Genomic DNA, 20156 nt, shown 5'->3' with positions numbered 1-20156 from the left:
CTGACTGAGCCACCCAGGTGTTCCAGAACATGTATTTAAATACAGAAAAATCAAATCACTGAAAGAAAATGAAAATTATTTTTTTATAATGTTAAAGTGGAAAAGAGCTATAACACCAATTTTGGAAGGCATTTAAAAAAAGGTGAGGACCATGTTCACTTGATGAAGGGAATGGAAGACTTACTACCACAATCGTTACAGTCTAAGTGGGGTGAGAAGGGTAGTCTTGCAAGAGGTATCAGAATCAAAGCAGGGTGAGGAGGGTGTCCATGGAGAGGTACAGCTCAGTGAAGGGTATCATCAAGTAGGATGAAAAGGGTATCTATGCAGACAGTGCATGGACTCAAACTGTGGCATAAAGTGCTGGAGCTCAAGAAGGATAAGATGGAAGTTTGGGGGGGTGGGTGGGAGGGTGGCCTAAAATGGAGAGTCAGAGCAAGAGTAGGAAGAGAAGGCCATCACACAGGAGATGGTGGAACTGGAAGACTGGTTGCATATAGTAGAGGGATTCATCAGATTTATCAAATAATTAAACAGTAATGGAAGCCAGCATCACTTCTATGATAAAGATACATAAATCTAATTTGAAGAAACTTCAGACAAATGCAAATTTCTTCTAATGTGTTTTAATAATCTTCAAAATTGTCAAAGTCCTGAAAGTCAAGCAAGTCTAAGGAAATGTTCCAGGATGAAGGACATAGAAAAGATACAGCAACTAAATGCAACATATGGTTGTGAACTGGATCCTTTTGCTAAAAGGATCTACTATTAGGACAATTAGTGAAACTTGAAGGGGGGGGTGTGTGTCAAAGGATTAAAAGGTAGTAATGTGTTGATGTTAATTTTCTGTTTTTAAATAGCTGTAGTACAGCGATTTAGGAGAGTATCTTTTTTTGTAGGAAATACTAAGGTATTAGAAGGTGGCAGGACAAGAGACTGGCAACTTCTGAAGGGCAATCAGAGGGAAAAAACCCTCCTTGTACTGTACTTTTAACTCTTCTCTAAGTATGAATTGTTTAAAAAAAAAGCTAATAGATTTGATTAATATATAAAAAGTTTTAAAATTCTGCTGAGAAAATGAACACTATAAACATAATTAAAAGGAGCAACACAATAAGGAAAATATATTTGCAGTACATGTCACAGAAGGCTTATTTCCTTATTATATCTGTATGCCTACAAGTCAGTATGGAAAAGATGAACAATTCAATAGAAAATCAGGCCAAGGATATGAACACACAACTCAGAATTAAGTTTAAATGCTAATAAAAACTACAATGAGATTTTTTTATGCAGATTATCAAAGATCAAAAAGTGGGATATCCTAGTATCAAAGGATAATATGGGGGGGGGAAGTTCCTAATTGCTTTAAGGACAGCAACTTGGCAATAGCTATTATTACTTAGCAATTCCATTTCTGGGAACTGATGCTGTAATTATATATTCATACATGTGGGCAAAGTACTATGTACCAAGATATTTGCTGTAATACTGTTTATAGTACTGTAGGGTAACAATCAAAATGTTCATCAGTAACTATTAAACTATGATGCAGCTATACAATAGACTATTCTGTGGTCACTACAAAATATAAAGCAGTTCTATACAGACTGCTAGGAAACTATTGCAAATATATAGTAAGTATGAAAACCCAAAATATACAGAACAACGTGTTTAGTGTATGTATGTTCTGAGGCTATATAAATATGCTTTATAAATACATATATTTACTAAAATACGTAAACTTCATGATGGCAGGAAGCTAACTTGAAAAGGCTTCTACTGGCCAAAGATGGGACAATTTGAGCATCCGTAAGAATGAATGAACTGAAAAAAATACATTTAAATCCATGAGTAATGATACTTCAAAAAAAAAATTTTTTTTTTAAAAGGTTATTTTCAGGGTGCCTGGGTGGCTCAGTAGTTAAGCGTCTGCCTTCAGCTCCGGTCATGATCCCAGAGTCCTGGGATCCAGCCCGACATCGGGCTCTCTGCTCAGCAGGAAGCCTGCTTCTCCCTCTCCCACTCCCCCTGCTTGTGTTCCCTCTCTCGCTGTCTCGTTTTGTCAAATAAATAAAAAATCTTAAAAAAAAAAAAGTTATTTTGAAAGATGCTAGTGAAAATGAAGTCATCATTTTGAAAACTGGTAAATAACAGGAAATAAACATTTATTCTTCCTCTCTTACATAAACTGAACACCAGATAATCAAATATTGGCTGAGAGGAAGTTTCTCTAGAGAAACAAATACTCCACTAATAAATGAAGAAATAATAAAAATTTGCAATCTCTAGAGTTAATGGATTTAACCGCTGAGTATCTAGTTCCTAATATCACAAAAAGAGAAACAACCAGACATAATAGATCTCCTGATGAAAGAACACAATAGCACCCACCAAGTTTTACCAAAACACCTAATCTGAAGCTGATCAATCCTGTAAGAAACTCTAGATGGTCAAACTATTAACAGTTTCCTCAACAAATAAACTGCATGGGAAAAACAGGGGGGAAGAAATAAGCAAATCTAAGGCATACTGCTTAAGAATGTACACTTTGTTATTAAAATTATAAGAAAAAGCCAAAAAATTATCAAAAAAATGCTTTTTGTTGGTGAAGGAAAAGGATTATAATTGGAACAGGGCACATAAAAGGGTACTGCAGTGGCCAGCAAAATTCTATTCCTTGACCTATTGGTATTAAAATACCCAACTTTAATAATAATTCAATGCCTTAATAATAATTCGATAACCTATATGTCTGTTTTATATGAGTTTCTCTACCAATAACAAAGATGTCTTTTAAAAGGTGGGGTTTAAAGCAGTGTAATGTTAAAAAATGTTTTTCAAACAGCAGACCTTGGGAAAATTAATATTTTTATTTTTTTTAAAGATTTTATTTATTTATTTGACAGAGAGAGAGACAGCGAGAGAGGGAACACAAGCAGGGGGAGTGGGAGAGGGAGAAGCAGGCTTCCCGCCAAGCAGGGAGCCCAATGCAGGGCTCAATCCCAGGACTCTGGGATCATGACCTGAGCTGAAGGCAGCCGCTTAACGAACTGAGCCGCCCAGGTGCCCCAAATTAACATTTTTAAGCCTAATTTCTCTCATCTACTAAAGATAATAGTATCTTATAATTCAGAGGGCTGCCGAAGGGATTTAAATAGAATAACACATGCAAAACAGCAGTGTGCCTGGCTCATTTGAGTGTTCAATAAATGTTTTTGCTATTATTTCATTTAAATACTATTCTATTAATATCACTTTCAAATGAAACTTGGAAAACCAAGCAAGTTTTCTAGGAACCATACTGTTGCCAATGTGATATGCTTATTTTTGGTGTCATCCCTTTGTAGTTTAATATGTGGTTAATTTCTAAAAATGTTTTGTGTGTGCTTGAATGGAACATCTACGTTCTATTTTTTAAAGTTTAAACACATCTAAAAGATCGTTTGTTAACTCTGTTGTTCACATAATTTATGTGTTTACTTTTGTTGGGGATGGTGGTAGTGATGATCTGATTTATTAGCTTCTGAATGAAATGTGTGAAAATCCCTCACTATATAGGTAGTCCTTTATTTGTAGTATGTAAAGTTTTGCTTTGTATACTTTAAGATAATGTTATCTGGACATACAGGTTCAAGATTATTACTTCCTCTTGGTGAATTATTTCATCATTATGCAATGGTTCTCTTTATCCTTAATAAGCTTTGCCTTAAAAATCTATTTTTGCCTGAGGGCCACCTGGATGGCTTAAGTCAGTTGGTTAAGCGACCGACTCCTGGTTTCAGCTCAGGTCCTGATACAGCGGTTGCTAAGACTAAGCCCCGAGCTGGGCTCCATGCTGACTGTGGAGCCTGCTTGAGATTCTCTATCTCCCTCTGCTCCTGTTCTCTAATAAAAAAATAAATAAAATAAATCTATTTTTGCCTGATAATATTTTCCTAACAGCTTTTTGTTGTGTTTTATGTCAGCCTAGTATTTTTTCAACCTTGTATTTTCAACTTTTTACTTTTGGATTACATTCTAGATTTAGTTCTTAACCATGTGTTGCTAGATTTACTTTCCTTTAAAAAAAAAAAAGTCTTAGGGACGCCTGGGTGGCTCAATTGGTTAAGCGTCTGCCTTTGGCTCAGGTCATGGTCCCAGAGTCCTGGGATCGAGTCCTGCATTGGGCTCCTTGCTCAGTGGAGAGCCTGCTTCTCCCTCTGCCGGCCGCTCCCCGTCCTTGTGCTCTCGCTCTGACAAATAAATAAATAAAATCTTTAAAAAAAATTTTTTTTTAAAGATTTTATTCCTAAGTAATCTCTACACCCAACATGGGGCTCGAACCTAGAACCCCGAGATCAAGAGTCGCATGCTCCACCAACTGAGCCAGCCAGGTGCCGAGAGATTTTCTTTCCTTTTCAGCTAAAGTAATGACATCTAATTTGCTATTTAACCCATATTTCAAGGCAATCTCTCTCTCTCTATATATATATATCCATTTATATATATGTAATTTTTATTTATTTATTTTTAAAGATTTTATTTATTTATTTGAGAGAGAGAGAATGAGAGCCAGAGAGCACGAGAGGGAAGAGGGTCAGAGGGAGAAGCAGACTCCCCGCTGAGCAGGGAGCCCGATGTGGGGCTCGATCCCGGAACTCCAGGATCATGACCTGAGCCGAAGGCAGTCGCTTAACCAACTGAGCCACCCAGGCGCCCTATGTAATTTTTTAAACAGATTTTAAGTAATCTCTACACCCAACGTGGGGCTCAAACTCACACCTGAGATCAAGAGTTGCATGCTCCACCAACTGAGCCAGCCAGGTGCCCCTCCATTATTTTATTTTTTAATTTCTGAAAGTTGATTTGTTTTTCTTTTTCAAGTCTTACAATTTCTATTTTATTTTATAAAGATTTTTGTTTATTTATTTGACAGAGAGAGACAGCGAGAGAGGAAACACAAGCAGGGGGACTGGGAGAGGGAGAAGCAGGGGGACTGGGAGAGGGAGAAGCAGGCTTCCAGCTGAGCAGGGAGCCCGATGTGGGGCTCAATCCCAGGACCCTGGGATCATGACCTGAGCTGAAGGCAGACGCCTAACGACTGAGTCACCCAGGCACCTCACTCTTTCTTTTTAAAATAGGCCTATTACATCACCAAGCCTCATCTCCCTTTTTTTTATCCTTTTAAAATTTTACACACGCTTACTTTATATTCTTATATATATTTTAAAGATTTTATTTATTTGTCAGAGAGAGACAGAGAACACAAGCAGGGGGAGAGGCAAGCAGAGGGGAAGCAGGCTCCACCTTGAGCAAGGAGCCTGATGTGGGACTCATTCCCAGGACCTTAAGATCATGATCTGAACCGAAAGCAGCCGCTTAACCAACTGAGCCACACAGGCGTCCCTTTATATTTTTTAGATTATCACTGGTCACTTAAAATTTTTGCACAATTTCGGAAGCTGTTTCAGGTCCTAAGCCATAGGCCTGGGTCTTAGTGCTAGTTCTATTTTGAAAAGGTCCAAGGCCACCTATTTCCCATCCCCATATACACACCAAATTCCACCCCAGGTCCTTAGGAGATATGCCCCAGGACCAAAAGGTCCCTGTGCTATTTTATGCAGCAGCACCAACTCCCACTTACTGCTTTGATTTGACTTCTCTCATTTCTGGTTTCCTTCTCTTCTTTCCTTCTTTAGGGCTTAGCTATGCACTTACAGTTTTGCTCTTATTTTGTGTTACATTTCCGTATATTTGTAATGTGTATGCATGTGGGGATGATTATCTCTAGCAGCTTGGTTTATAATACTGGTACCAGTTTCTAGAAGTAACACTCAGAAGTACATTCTCAAACTCTTCATCCTATACAACCCTCTCACCCCACTCCCATCCCTATTTAAAATCTACAGATCTTATTATTACAGACACCTACACCTCACCATCCAGTCCAGAATCCTTTCCTTCTCACCATGAACACAACAAATATTAAAGACTGAAAAGTAAGGAATTCAGAGGTACTAATGGAAAGGTGTTAGTTAACTCAGCTGCAACGTGAAGTTCACATCAAACAAATACATGAAGCTACATAATTTGAATTGTGTAATGCCATCGTAACCTCAACTTCCCGTTTGTAAACACTGTCCTGTTCTAAAGCACTCAAAGCTCAGTTCTAGAAGAAATGTATTAAATTCTTACTTGTGCTGAGGTAAAGAATCTGGGCTAAATTTCTACATAGTTCTCATAATAAGTTATCACTGACTGTTTTAAGTTATGCTAGAAGGTATTTAAAAAGGGGTCATTCTGAAAAGATCACTTGGCCACTATTATAATAAGCAAAGGAGAAGAATTTAAAAAAAAAACACTCTAGTCATTAGTGTTCTCTTCATTTTTTGAATTCCTGTAGAATTGTATAAGAATCTGCAGTACTAGATAAGGACCATATATGTCATAGCTGCCTTTTGTTGTTATTTATTTTTGGTTTATGCCATATTTTCCTAACAAAAACATAAGCTCTGAAGGCAAAGGCGTTTTTTTTATGATTTATTTATTTGAGAGAGAGAGAGAGAGAGAGAGAGCAAAGGAGGGGCAGAGGGAGATGGAGAGAATCTCAAGCCGACTCCCTGCTGAACACGGAGTCTGGCATGGGGCTCTACACAGGGCACAATCCCAGGACCCTGATATCATGACCTGAGCCGAAATCAAGAGTTGAATGCTTAACCGACTGAGCCACTCCAGTGCCCCAAGGGCTCTTGTTTATATTCTTCCTCAGTTTCTACTTTGTCCAGTAAGTACTCAATAAATGTTGATACACATCTATGGAGAATACTTTAGTTTTATTCAATTCAAGGAATTTTTCCCAGAAACCATTACTAGTGGTGAACTATGATGATCTTATATACTACTTTACAGAAAACAAAAACCTGGACAGGAACTGCTTCATTTCTTTTTACATCCAACTCTATGAACTTACTTAACATGCACATCCATTATTTTTTGTTCCCTCCTAAAATTATGGAGAAGCATTCTCCAAGATAGATTTGGCACATATGAAGCAAACAACAAAAAAAATTTGTTAAATAAATAAACAAGACAATGAATAAGATGAATAGTTAATGTAACTGCCAAACTAGCTCCAATCCAAGAATCAAGAAATCATAAAATATTAGTTATTGGTTTGTTCTTACAACAGTCTAAAAGCAAGCCCTCAAAATAACATTTTGTTAAATTTTTTTACCTTTATAGTTTCACCTTTATATCTAATATTAGAATGCCAATATTTAGCAAGCTGTAATCTAAGACTAATAAAAAAAGTAATTCTCAATGCCAAAAATACTCAATTTCAACTATAACTCATAGAAAACATAATTTTCAGTTAGGAAATACTTAGCCAGAGATGTCTAAGTAGAAACAGAATGTGATTCATATATGTAATTTTTAAAAGTTATTTATTTTTTTAGTAATCTCTACACCCAATGTAGGGCTGGAACTCATAACCCTGAGATCAAGTGTCACATGCTCTTCAGGACGCCTGGGTGGCTCAGTTGGTTAAGTGTCTGCCTTTGGCTCAGGTCATGATCTCAGGGTCCGGGAATGAGTCCCGCATCTGGCTCCTTGCTGAGCAGGGAGCCTGCTTCTCCCTCTGCCCCATCTCTGCTTGTGCTCGCTTGTTCTACTCTCTGACAAATAAATAAAATTAAAAAATAAATAAATAAAAAATAAATGCTCTTTGAAACACACACACATATATATATATATATGAGAAAGAAAAAAGTGTTACATGCTCCTCCAACTGAGCCAGCCAGGCACCCCTACATATGTAATTTTTAATTTAATTTTTAATATTCTAGTAGCTATATTTTAAAAAATCAGTGACACACACACACACACTTTTATTAAGACCTTATCCGTGCTCTAGCGTCCCTGGCTGGCTCAGTCGGTAGACCACATAACTCTTAATCTCAGGGTTGTGAGTTTGAGCCCCATGTTGGGTACAGAGTTACTCAAAAGTAAAATCTTAAAAACAACAACAAAAAACCCTTTTCAGTGCTCTAAAAGATTAATAGTACCATACAATTTAAAAGGATGCTATACACACCCACACATTAATTTTCATTTTGTAATTTTTAGATTTTACTGTAAACCCTATACAAATATACCAGAGTCTTCACTATTAATAGGAGCCAAGGTTTAAGTAAAGCTGTCTGGAAAATAAGCACACTTCTTTAACTAAAAAATAATCTTTGAAATCCTTGGTATTAAATATGACTGAAAAGAAGAGACTTAAGTCTATATATTCTGAAACTAGAACAACATCTTAATTTTTATATACTTAACTATTTTAAAGGCTAACAAAAAACTACTACTGCTTGGCTGGGGTTCAAAGTCCTTTAGGTTATACAGTAACCTGAAGTTAGAGTTATGGAATTTAATTTACAGTAATTTCTTTCACCCATAAATATTATATATATTCCACATTACTTACCCATGGCCACAGATCAGATTGGAAACTTAAGCAAATCTGTGCTAGTAACTGTGTGTTTAGAAACAGCTCCCAGTCTCACGTTGTAAAGAACCACACTTGACAACTGTTTCTAACACAGTTGGGAACTACCACAGCTTTTCCAACTACTAAAAAAATCCAATGAATAAACTGAAATGAAGACAAAATTCATTTTAAATGTTTTTTAACTTAAATATTTTACTTAAAACTTAAATATTTCACTTAAATTTTTTTCTTAACTATTTTAAGGTAGGGAGTCCAGAAATAAAGTCATAATAAAACACTGCTTTTTAAAAGCATGACTTGCTATAATCAGGTGTTTCTAATTATATACTTACAAACTTTAAAAAATATAATTATTCAAGATACCATTATATACTTCCATTAATGTATTGTTATTATTTATACACATACATACACTTCTGCGAAACTTCCACCACAACATCAACTATAGGGATTATCTAAGACTGGTCAAAGAAAATATATTTTTATGTTGACCACTGAATAATAATCTTTACAAGCCACTTCTTTGATACTATAAAAACTTACTGGAAACTCAAACAGGACTTCATTTCAAAAGAAAAAATTTAGACCAATTCATTCTAAATGGACTGACAGGGGTGCCTGGGTGGCTCAGTAGGTTAAATGTCCAACTCTTGATTTCGGCTCAAGTCATGATGTCAGGGTAGTGAAATCCAGCTCTGAGTGGAGCACCACTTCAGGCTCTGTGCTCTCAGTGGGGAGTCTGCTTGAGATTCTTTCCCTCTGAAGCCTCCCCCCCACCCCCGCTCATGCTCTCAAATAAAAAATAAATCTTAAAAAAAATTAAACTGCCTGACATAAAGTATGTTCAACAAGTATTTGCTGAATAAATGAAGACTAAATGAATGAATGTGCCATGCACGATGTGAATTACTGGTGAAACAGAGCAACCATTAATTCTTTGAATGTTTAGAAGAATCCACCAGTGGAGCAGTCTGATCTGAACTTTTGTTGGAAGTTTTTTTTTTTCCTTCTTTTTTTAAAAGATTTTATTTCTTTGACAGAGAGAGAGACAGCCAAGAGAGGGAACACAAGCAGGGGGAGTGGGAGAGGGAGAAGCAGGCCTCCCGCTGAGCAGGGAGCCTGATGCGGGGCTCAATCCCAGGACCCCGGGATCATGACCTGAGCTGAAGGCAGATGCTTAACAACTGAGCCACCCAGGCGCCCCCTCTTTTTTTTTCTTTTAAACTGCTTTATTAACTTCACAATATATAATGAACATCTTGCCATGCAATAGGGTAAAACTCCCCTGCTGACAGAATCTTACATTCTGGGTCAAAATACAACATTCAATTAGAAGCTGGTCATAGGAGACCCACAAGAGACATGTAACACCAAAAGGTTTACAACAAAGGTACATTGAGAACATTAAGTTTAGGAAGGTGTGTCTTCCTATTAACTTCAGGGAAAACATCAAGATTCAAGGCATAAGACAAAACTCCGCATGATGGTCATGGTGAGGAGGGTTCAGTGCTAACTGCCCACAGACTATGACTGAATTGCTTTTCCCTCAACTTTTCCATCAGCTGTCTCATCTCCTCCCCAATCCTTTCCATATTCTCCTCTCTCATCCTTGCCTGTGGTTTTCCAAGCCTCTGATTCATGTCCCACCTATACTGCAGGATGGGCTGCCTAACACAGAACCACCTATGATTTACTCCAGGCACACAATATTCACCAGCTTCCAAAGGGAGGGCCAAGGGCTCTCCTTTATTAGCAACTTGCTCCTTTTCATCCTTCTGTTTGGCATTCTCCATGTTGAGATTTTTTACTGCTTGTTCCTCTTTGGATGCCATTGCTCCTGGGCCTATCCTTGCAGTCTCCTCCTCCTCCCAATTCTCGCCTAAGAATGCGCCGCTGTGACACTTAGACCTGCACACCTGCTTCCCCTTCGCCTCCAACTCTTGGGGCCGCCTCTGGCCCACACACCCTCAGGGCCACAGGGAGCAGGCACCGAGAAGCAAATGAGTGAAGGCCCTTGTTGGGAGTTTTTTGATTACCGATTCAACCTCCTTACTAGTAATTCATCTGTTCAGATTTTCTACTTCATCATGATTCAGTCTTGGTAGGTTGTATATTTCTAGGAATTTACCCATTTCTTCTAGGGTTGTCCAATTTGTTTGCAAGTAACTGTATTCTAATCTCTTCCAATTTTTTTTTTTAAAGATTTTATTTATTTGACAGAGAGAGACACAGTGAGAGAGGGAACACAAGCAGGGGGAGTGGGAGAGGGAGAAGTAGGCTTCCCGCGGAGCAGGGAGCCCGATGCGGGGCTCGATCCCAGGACCCTGGGATCACGACCTGAGCCGAAGGCAGACGCTTAATGACCGAGCCACCCAGGTGCCCCTCTTCCAATCCTTATAACAAGAAAATCTCTTCGAATCCTTTGTATTTCTGTGCTATCAGTTGTAATATTTCCTCTTTCATTTTTGATTTTATTTGAGCCATCTCTCCTTTTGTCTTGTGAGTCTAGCTAAAAGTCTGACAATTTTATCTTTTCAAAAAACCAAGTTCTTAGTTTCCTTAATCTTTTCTATTGTCTTTTTAGTCTCTATTTTATTAATTTCTGCTCTAATCTTTGTTATTTCCTTCCTTGTACTAACTCATCTGTTTTTTCAGTTCCTTGAGGCATAAAGTTGTTTTAGACTTTTTTTTTTTTTTGAAGATTTTATTTAGTTTTTGACAGAGAGCAAGAGAGGGAACACGCGCAGGGGGAGTGGGAAAGGGAGAAGCAGGCTTCCCGCTGAGCAGGGAGCCCGACGCGGGGCTCAATCCCAGGACCTTGGGATCGTGACCTGAGCTGAAGGCAGATGCTTAACGACTGAGCAACCCCAGGTGCCCCTGGACTTCTCGTTTCTTGAGGTAGGCATTTATTGCCACAAACTTCCCTCTTTGAACTGCTCTTGCAGCATCCCATAAATTTGTCATATTTCCATTTTCATGTTTCAAAGTATTTTTTGATTTCTCTTTTGATCCACTGGTTGTTCAGCAGCATACTGTTTAATATCCACAAATTCATGAATTCTCCAGTCTTTCTGTATAATTAATTTTCTAGTGTCATTACTACTGTGGTTGGAAAAGATGCCTGATATGATTTCAATCCTCTTAAATTTATTAAGACTTGTTTTGTGGCCTGACATATGATCTGTTTTGGAACACGAGTCTCTTATAAGGCAATATACTGATAGGTCTCCTTCCTTTTATGATGGGTTCTTGTTGTTATGTTCTACCAAGCATTCAAAGAAGAATTAATATGAGTCCTTCTCAAGCTCTTTCAAAAAAGAGGAGGAGAAAACTCTTCCAAACTCATTTTACATTACCCCGATAGCAAACATTACTCTAATAGCAAAACAAGGCAAGGGCCACAAGAAAAGAAAATTACAGGCCTAAATGTAAAAATCCTCAACAGAAGATCAGCAAACTGAATTCAACAATACATTAAAAGGATCATATACCACGATCAAGTGGGATTTATTCCAGGGATGCAAGATGGCTCAACAGCTGCACATTAGTCAATGAGATGTAACATTAACAAAAGATAAAAATCAGATGATTGTCTCAACAGATGCAGCAAGAGCATCTGACAAAATTCAACATCCATTTACGATAAAAACTCTCAACAGTGTGGGTATAGAGGGAACATACTTCAACACAGTAAAGGCCATAGAGGACAAGCCCCCAGCTAACATACTCAAGGGTGAAAAGCTAAAAGCTCTTCCTCTAAAACCAGGAACAAGACCAGTAGCTCACTCTTGACACTTTTATTCAACCCAGTATTGGAAATCCAAGCCAGAGCAATTAGGCAGGACAAATAAAGGCACCGAAATTGGAAAGGAAGAAGTAAAGCTGTCACTGTTTACAGATGACATTATGTTATATATAGAAGACTATAAAGCCATAAAAAACTGCTAGAATTCAGTAAAGTTGCAGGATACAAAATCAATACATAAAAAGCTGCTGCATAAATGAAGAATGAACTATTACAAAATAAAAAAAAAAGAAAAAAGAAGAAACATCTTGGGGTTGTGGGATCGAGAGCTGTGTGAGACTCCATGCTCAGCGTGGGCCTGCTTGAGACTCTCCCTCCCTCTCCCTCTGCCCCTCCCGCTCATGCGGGAAGAATTAAAGAAGAAGAATTAAAAAAAAAAAAAAAGTCCAATTTACAAAAGCATCAAAAAGTATAAAATACCCAGGAATAAATTTAACCACGGAGGTAAAAGACCTGTATATTGAAAACCATAAGACATTAATGAAAAAAACTGAAGAAGACACAAATGAAAAGATATTCTGTGCTCGTGGATTGGAAAAATTAATATTGTTAAAGTGTCCATACTACCCAAAGCAATATATAAATTCAATGCAATCCCTCTCATAAACGCAATGGCATTTTTCATGGAAATAGAACAAACAACTCTAAAATTTATATGGAAGCATAAAAGCCCCTGCCTGATTCTTGAGAGAGGGGAACAAAGCTGAAGGCACCACGCTCCCTGATTTCAAACTTTATTACAAAGCTATAGTAATTAAAACAGTATTGTATTGTCAGTAGAAAGACACAAAGATCAACAGAAGGCCCAGAAATAAACCCACACCTATAAGGCCAATTAATTTATGACAAAGGAGCCAAGAATATAAAATGGGGAAAGGACAGTGTCTTCAATAAATGATGCTGGAAAAACTAGACAGCCTATATGCAAAAGAATGATACTGGACCATTATCTTACACTATACACAAAAATAAACTCAAAATGGATTAAAAACATTAAAACTCCTAGAAGAAAACATAGGTAGTAAACTCCTTGACACAGGTCTTGGCAATGATTTTTTTGAATCTGACACCAAAACTAAACACAACAAAAGCAAAAATAAGCAAGTGGGACTACCTCAAACTAAAAAGCTTCTACACAGCAAAGGGAACTATCAACAAAATGAGAAGGCAATGGAAGAAAATATTTGCAAATCATGTGTCTGATAAAAGGCTAATATACAAAATGTATAAAGAACTCCTACAACTGAACAGCAAAACAAAAACGAAACCCAATCCAGTTCAAAATTGGGCAGAAGATTAAAATAGATATTTTCCCAAACACATACTAAGGCCAACAGGTACATGAAAAGATGTTAACATCATTAATCATTAGGGGATGCAAATCAAAACCACATGAGTGGGGCACCCAGGTGGCTCAGTTAAGCGTCGGACTCTTAATTTCGGCTCAAGTCATGTTCTCAGGGTCATGCGATAGAGTCCCCTGTTGTACTCTGCACTCAGCAGGAAATGTGCTTGAAATTCTCTCCCTCTCCCCCTCCCCCTGCTTGCTTGCTCTCTCTAAAATAAGGAAATCCTAAAACACCCCACAACGAGGTATCACTCATACCTGTTAGAATGCCTATTATCAAAAAAACTAGAAATAACAAGTGTTGGTGAGGATGTAGAGAAAAGGGACCCCTTATGCATTTCTGTTGGGAATATAAACTGGTACAGTCACTACAGAAAAGAGTATGGAGGTTCCTTAAAAAACTAAAAGCAGAACTACTATATGATCCAACAATTCCACTTCTGGCTATTATCTGAAGAAAACAAAAACACTAACACAAGAAGATATACATATCTCCCCCGCCCAATGTTCACTGTAGCATTATTTACAACAGCCAATATAGGAAACAACCTGTGTCCACTGACTGATGAATGGATAAAGAAACTGTGGTATATACACACAATGGAATATTATTCAGTCATAAAAAAGAATGAAATCTTGCCATTTGTGATAACATGGGTAAATCTTGAGGGCATTAATGCTAAGTGAAGTAAGTCAGATGAAGAAAGACAACCACTGTATGATTTCTCTTACATGTGGAATCTAAAAAAACAAAAACAAAAAAATCCAAAGCTTATAAAAACAAAAAAACTCCTGAAAACCAAACTCATAAATACAGAGAACAGGTTGATAGCTGCTACAGGCAGGGGGCAGGTGGGTGGTAGGAGAAATGGATAAACTGTTTTTTGTTTTTAATGTCTAAATAAGTTGAAAAATAAATACAATTTTAATTGAAAGAAAGCGGGGGGAGGAAGGAAATGGACCTGAAGAAAGGAGCTCCAAAGTTGTTGACAACTGTAAAAAAGGGGGGGGGGGAACGGAGCAACCAAATAGAATACTGTATTTGCCCTCCAGGAATTTAGGAGAGATACAGACAACTAAACAGGCAATAAAAATACAGTATGTCACATGCTGTAATAGGGATAAGCAGAAAGTACTATGGAAGTACACAAGAATATCTAACCAATATTAGATGATGTTGGGGCATTAGTGAAGATTTTCTGAAGAAAGTCCAAGCTGAGATGAATGAAAACTGGGAGTTAGTGTGTGTCAAGACCTAATGGTGCTCACCTCCAGTACAGGTCTGAAGGAACTACAAGTCACTCCATATGGCTGTATCTTGTAGCAGAGGCCAGATCATGAAGGGTGCCATAAACACTTCTAAGAATTTCGATTTTACTTTGAAAGCCAACGATAGCCACTGAATGTCTTTGAGCAGAACAGCAACAATTCTGTTTTAGGAAAATTACCTGAACAGTGTAAAAACAATTAGAAATGGATGGCACTGATGGTGGGAGACCAGTTTAGGAGGCTATGACAGTAATACAACTGAGAAGAGATAAACATGGCTTGAACTATGGTAATAAAAAGGGAAGAAGTGAATAGATTTGAGATATATGTACAAGGTAAATTCATAAAACTTGATGACTGAATGGATATGGGTGACATGAGGATGGAGCCAGGAGTAATACTGATTTGAGCAATCCAATGGATGGTGGTGTCATGTACCAAGGCAGGGAGGGATCTTTGTGGGCAAGCCGTGGATGGGGAGAAGGGGGAAAAAAAGATGAGTTCAGGTTTGGGTTTTGAGGTACTGTGGGACACTGAAGTGGAGATTCTCAACAAACTCAAGATCCAGTGACTGATTTAGTGATAGAGAATTTAATCACTCTGTAAATATACTATGGGAGAAGTGGAGAGTCACTAAGTATAGATTACCTATCATTATTTACATACTGTGATATAGATGCTTAATGGCAATGTGCTACCAAACCTTGAGGAAAAGCTACATAATGTAGAGTGGATTGTTATCTATTGACATCAAAATTATCAACATCATATATAAAAAATATCTGTGGGCCCAGAATTGGCAAGAATACATAATTCTAGCTTGATGAAAAATAAAAGAAAACCTCCAACTGACAACTACTAAATCAAGGCTTAGCATCCTTTGGGAATAGCTTAGCTTTATTTTCATTCTTTCCTGTTACATAATCACATTGTTTTCCTACGACATTTTCTCCCACCTCTTTCAGGTAAAGAAGGAGTATAGAACAGCCTCACCCCAAAAATGGAACACTTTTATTTTTTCTTCTATTGTTTTTTTACCTCCAGTTTTACCGTTCCCATATGTCTTAAACTGACAAAATTCATAAAGTAATGCATTCTTTCCTATTTTATCAAACAGGAAAAAACTCCTTTTAAAGTTAGTAACTTTCACAAATTTTAAGCTGCTTTAAGTTCATTTGGACAACATTATTATTCAAAACTAGCATACATCTAAAGTAGAAGCTGATAGGACCAGGGAATCAAGTGCATCATTAATTTAGGGTCAGAATGACCATGGCCTCAAATCAACAGTTAAGACAAACCTAATTAATTGTAGGCTAATCTAGGATTCATATAAGTCAGCAATTTTTAAAAAGCTGTTAGTTTTCATCTACTTGCTAGTCACTATGAATATAAAGATCTGCCAGAGTAGCTTGATCCTGTAGGAAGCTAGACATACAAATAATTGAAGCACTATAATAAGCACCGTTTAAAGGCACACACAAGGTGTTAGGAAAATATAAAATAGGGCACACTAATCACCATATGCACACAGCTTAAAACAATTTAGCTTGTCCCTAATTTTATTTTCACATTAAATTTAGCAATAAATTTAAAGTATGAAGATCAGAATGAGAATAAGCCTTTTATAGTCTAACAAGCATTAAATGCTTAACCTGTGTTGTCAACTGTTGTCAACTCAACTCACATAAAAAACTATTTTTCTGAAAGAAAGAAAATGGACCTCATGGAGAGATAGGAAGGCTGAGCATCACCAGTTCTCTTTCTTTCACAGTTCAAAGTTAGACCATAATTTCTGGAACTGTAAGATTTCTAGTAAGTAATGTTTTACAGATCAAGAGATTACCTGACAGGAAAGATACTGTAACACTATTCTACTGATAGAGCACCCAAGGCCCATTAAAGTTCAGTGAATTGCTTGCTGAAGGTTAGAAAGTAAGTGGTAGCAAAATAAGTTTTACATCAATGGACTCCAAGTACAATGTTAGTTATGTAATTTGGATATCTCAAAAGTTTATTTTATAATACAAATGATGACAATAACAGTAACTGGACTAACAGTAGTAGTAGCAGCAATTCCACTACTGCTACTAGTACTATTACTACTACTCGTGTACCTAACACTGAACACTTACATGTGGCAAGCATTACTGTTCCAAATGTTTTATATATGTATAGGCACACCTCAGAAATGTGCAGGTTTGGTTCCAGACCACTGCAATAAAGTGAGTACTGCAATAAAGCGAATCAAATTAATTTCTGGTTTCCCAGTGCATGTAAAAGCTATGTTTATACTATATTGTAGTCTATTAAGCATTATGTCTTTAAAAAAACCCATACATACCTTAATTTAAAAAATCTTTTATTGCTAAAAATTGCTGACCATTATCTGAGCTTTCAGCGAGTCGTAATCACTGATCACAGATCATCACTATAAAATAATAATGAAGAAGTTTGACATATTGCAAGAATCACCAAAACATTACACACAGATACAAATGAGCAAATGCCATTAGAAAAACAGTGCTGGTAAGACTTGCTCAGTGCATTCCTGTATTAAGTCACTGAATCATTGTATCAACTCTATGAGGAACATATTCCTAGTTTTAAGTAACTAGGCAAGGAGAGGTTAAGCATCTTGCCCCAAATCACAACAGTATCAAGTAGTAGAGGCAGAATTTGAACTCAGTCTAGCTCCAGAGCCCCGTACTCTTAACCACTGTGCTATCTGAATATAAATTAGTTTTACTAAATACTACTGGATATAAAAGTATTTAGCATTTGGAAGAACACTAGGAGTATTTATTACATGAGTATTTAGCATACAGAAGAACAATGAAATAAAACATTCTTTTGGAAATGTTTATAGAATTTTTAAAAAATCTATTTTCACATCTTATTTTATTACAAGTGTTAATAAGTTAACATTTTATGCAAAACACCAGAACATACACATCAGACCCTTTACTTTCATAATGGGCATCTCCTTAAATCTTTTTGTATTATAACTATCAATAATATTTGGATATACCATATCCAAATGATTAGGGATACAGGCTCTGAAAAAACTGGCTCTTGGTTAGAATCTTGGCTTAGTAGCTAGCTGTGCAATCCTGGGACGAGTTCCTTAATATGTCTGATTCTCAGTGCATCCATAAAATGGAAATAATAGTGCCTACCTTATAAAATGTTGTGAACATTAATACAGTACCTCAAGTTAGCAAGGTGCATTCAAAATATTCTAGCTACAGGACTTTTTTATACTATCCAATTCAATCTTCAAAAAAAAAAAACTGAGGTAGAAATAATGATTACTAGTACAAAATATTATACTACTTATGATGGGTGTTCAGAGTAGTTCTTGAATAGTCAGGGTGCCTGGGTGGCTCAGTTAAGTGGCTGACTTGATTTCGGCTCAGGTCAGGATCTCAAGAGTCCTGGGATGGAGCCCCGAATCAGGCTCCACCCTTAGGGGAGAGTCGGCTTGGGATTCTCTCTCTCCCTCTGCCCCTCCCCGCCGGCTCTCTCTCAAATAAATAAATCTTAAAAAAAAAAAAAAGAGAGAGACTACAGTGTGAAATCCACAAACGCCATGGGCTGACTACGGAAAAAATGAATAGTGTCTCCTTTAAAGTATCAGTAGTCATTCTGGGAGGCTATAAAATTATTCCAACAATCCTGCCACAATTGAAGTTATTCGTCACACTAATTTTTTTCTAATTATAAAAATATGTCCACTTAGAAAATCTGAAGAAAAACACTAAAGGAAAATAAGTTACTGAAAATCCCATCACTCAGCGTTTACTCCCATTAATATTTTAGGATTCTTCTACTTATTTTTCTCTATACAAATTATATAATTTAATTGAAATACTGTATGTACTGCTTTTTGTACCTTGCTTTTATTGTATGAAATATGTTTATGATATAGGTCATGAAATTTTCTGAAACATGGTTTCCAATGGCTACAGAACATAAAGGTTCCATTATTTATTTAATTAGTTCCTTGTTAAATTTAACCAGTTCCCTCTTACTAAAGTTTCCACTTTTTTCCCTGGCCATTTTTGTAAATTCTTTCAATTTAAGACAAAAATTTACCCTTGTGGGAGAGATGATTTTTGACATTAGCTTTATGTTATTCAGTGTAAAATAAGATAACTTGTTAAGCTAGGAAGTATTAACAGTTATTAGTTTAATAATAGTTGGTTTAGAGAGAGTAACTTCTCAAATAGCTAGTAAGTAGCAAGGCTGGGATTTGGTTCAGGAATCCAGTCTTCTGTTCCATACTGTCCGCCTAACAACAACATCAACAACACAACCACCACCACCAGCCAACAACACTAATAAAGTGTAGCTAACATTTTAGCAATGTGTCAGGTAGTGTGATCATTATTTTACATATATTATCTCTATACTCCTGTAAAGAACACCTACTATTAGTCCAACTTAGTCTATTCTGTTTATATATTTATTTATATCTATGTGCCTTTATTCATTGTGGTCTTCCTGCTTACAATATCCATCTCTTTTCTCTCAACTTACATAAGGTTATAGAGTTCAGTGTTCTGGCAAGTCCCATGTTTTCTATCTATAAAACCTTTCCCAACAGCCTCATTTCATATTGCTTTAATTCCAACTTATAAAAAATCAAATCAAGGGGAGCCTGGGTGGCTCAGTCGTTAGGCGTCTGCCTTCGGCTCAGGTCATGATCCCACGGTCCTGGGATTGAGCCCTGCATGGGGCTCTCTGCTCAGCCAGGAAGCCTGCTTCACCCTCTCCCACTCCCCCTGCTTGTGTTCCTTCTCTCACTGTGTCTCTCTCTGTCAAATAAATAAAAAAAAAAATCTTAAAAAAAAAAGTCATCAAATCAGGTGCTGAGTGTTAGAAAACTAGTTATAACACTTTGGGCAAACCAACCTCTCTACACCTCAATTCTTTGCCTGCAAACTGAGAGGGATGGACTAGATCAGCAGTCTTCCAATTTTAGCATACATCAGAATCACGTGGAGATCTTCTTAAAACACAATGCTGAGTTCCACTCCCAGTGTTTCTGAATCAGAAATGGGGGGGGGGGGAGTAAGAATTTACACTGCCATCAAGTTCCAAGGGATGTTGCTCCTGTTGGGTCAGGAGTCACATTTTTGAGAATCACTGGGCCACACAAAGCCCTTAAAAGCCAAGGGTAAAGGGAATGCTCTTTACTCTGCTTAAAAAAAAAAAACAAAAAAGGAAAAATTTCAGTTAGT

At 37.1% G+C, this 20156-nt stretch overlaps 1 protein-coding gene and 1 pseudogene across 1 annotated transcript in view; both read right to left on the bottom strand.

The window, feature by feature from the left end:
* The window catches only part of FBXO11 (F-box protein 11), an 86863-nt gene that overhangs the window by 24684 nt on the left and 42023 nt on the right, over positions 1-20156 (bottom strand). The window lies entirely within an intron of this gene.
* On the bottom strand, positions 9857-10386 carry LOC114209811 (protein BEX1-like; annotated as a pseudogene).

This window comes from Eumetopias jubatus, unplaced genomic scaffold, assembly GCF_037043125.1.
Source record: "Eumetopias jubatus isolate StellerSeaLion01/CBP00866 unplaced genomic scaffold, mEumJub1_p1.0 scaffold_9, whole genome shotgun sequence".
NCBI lineage: Eukaryota > Metazoa > Chordata > Mammalia > Carnivora > Otariidae > Eumetopias > Eumetopias jubatus.
Note: the sequence above shows the minus strand (reverse complement) of the source record. Positions and strands in the feature narration are given on the sequence as shown.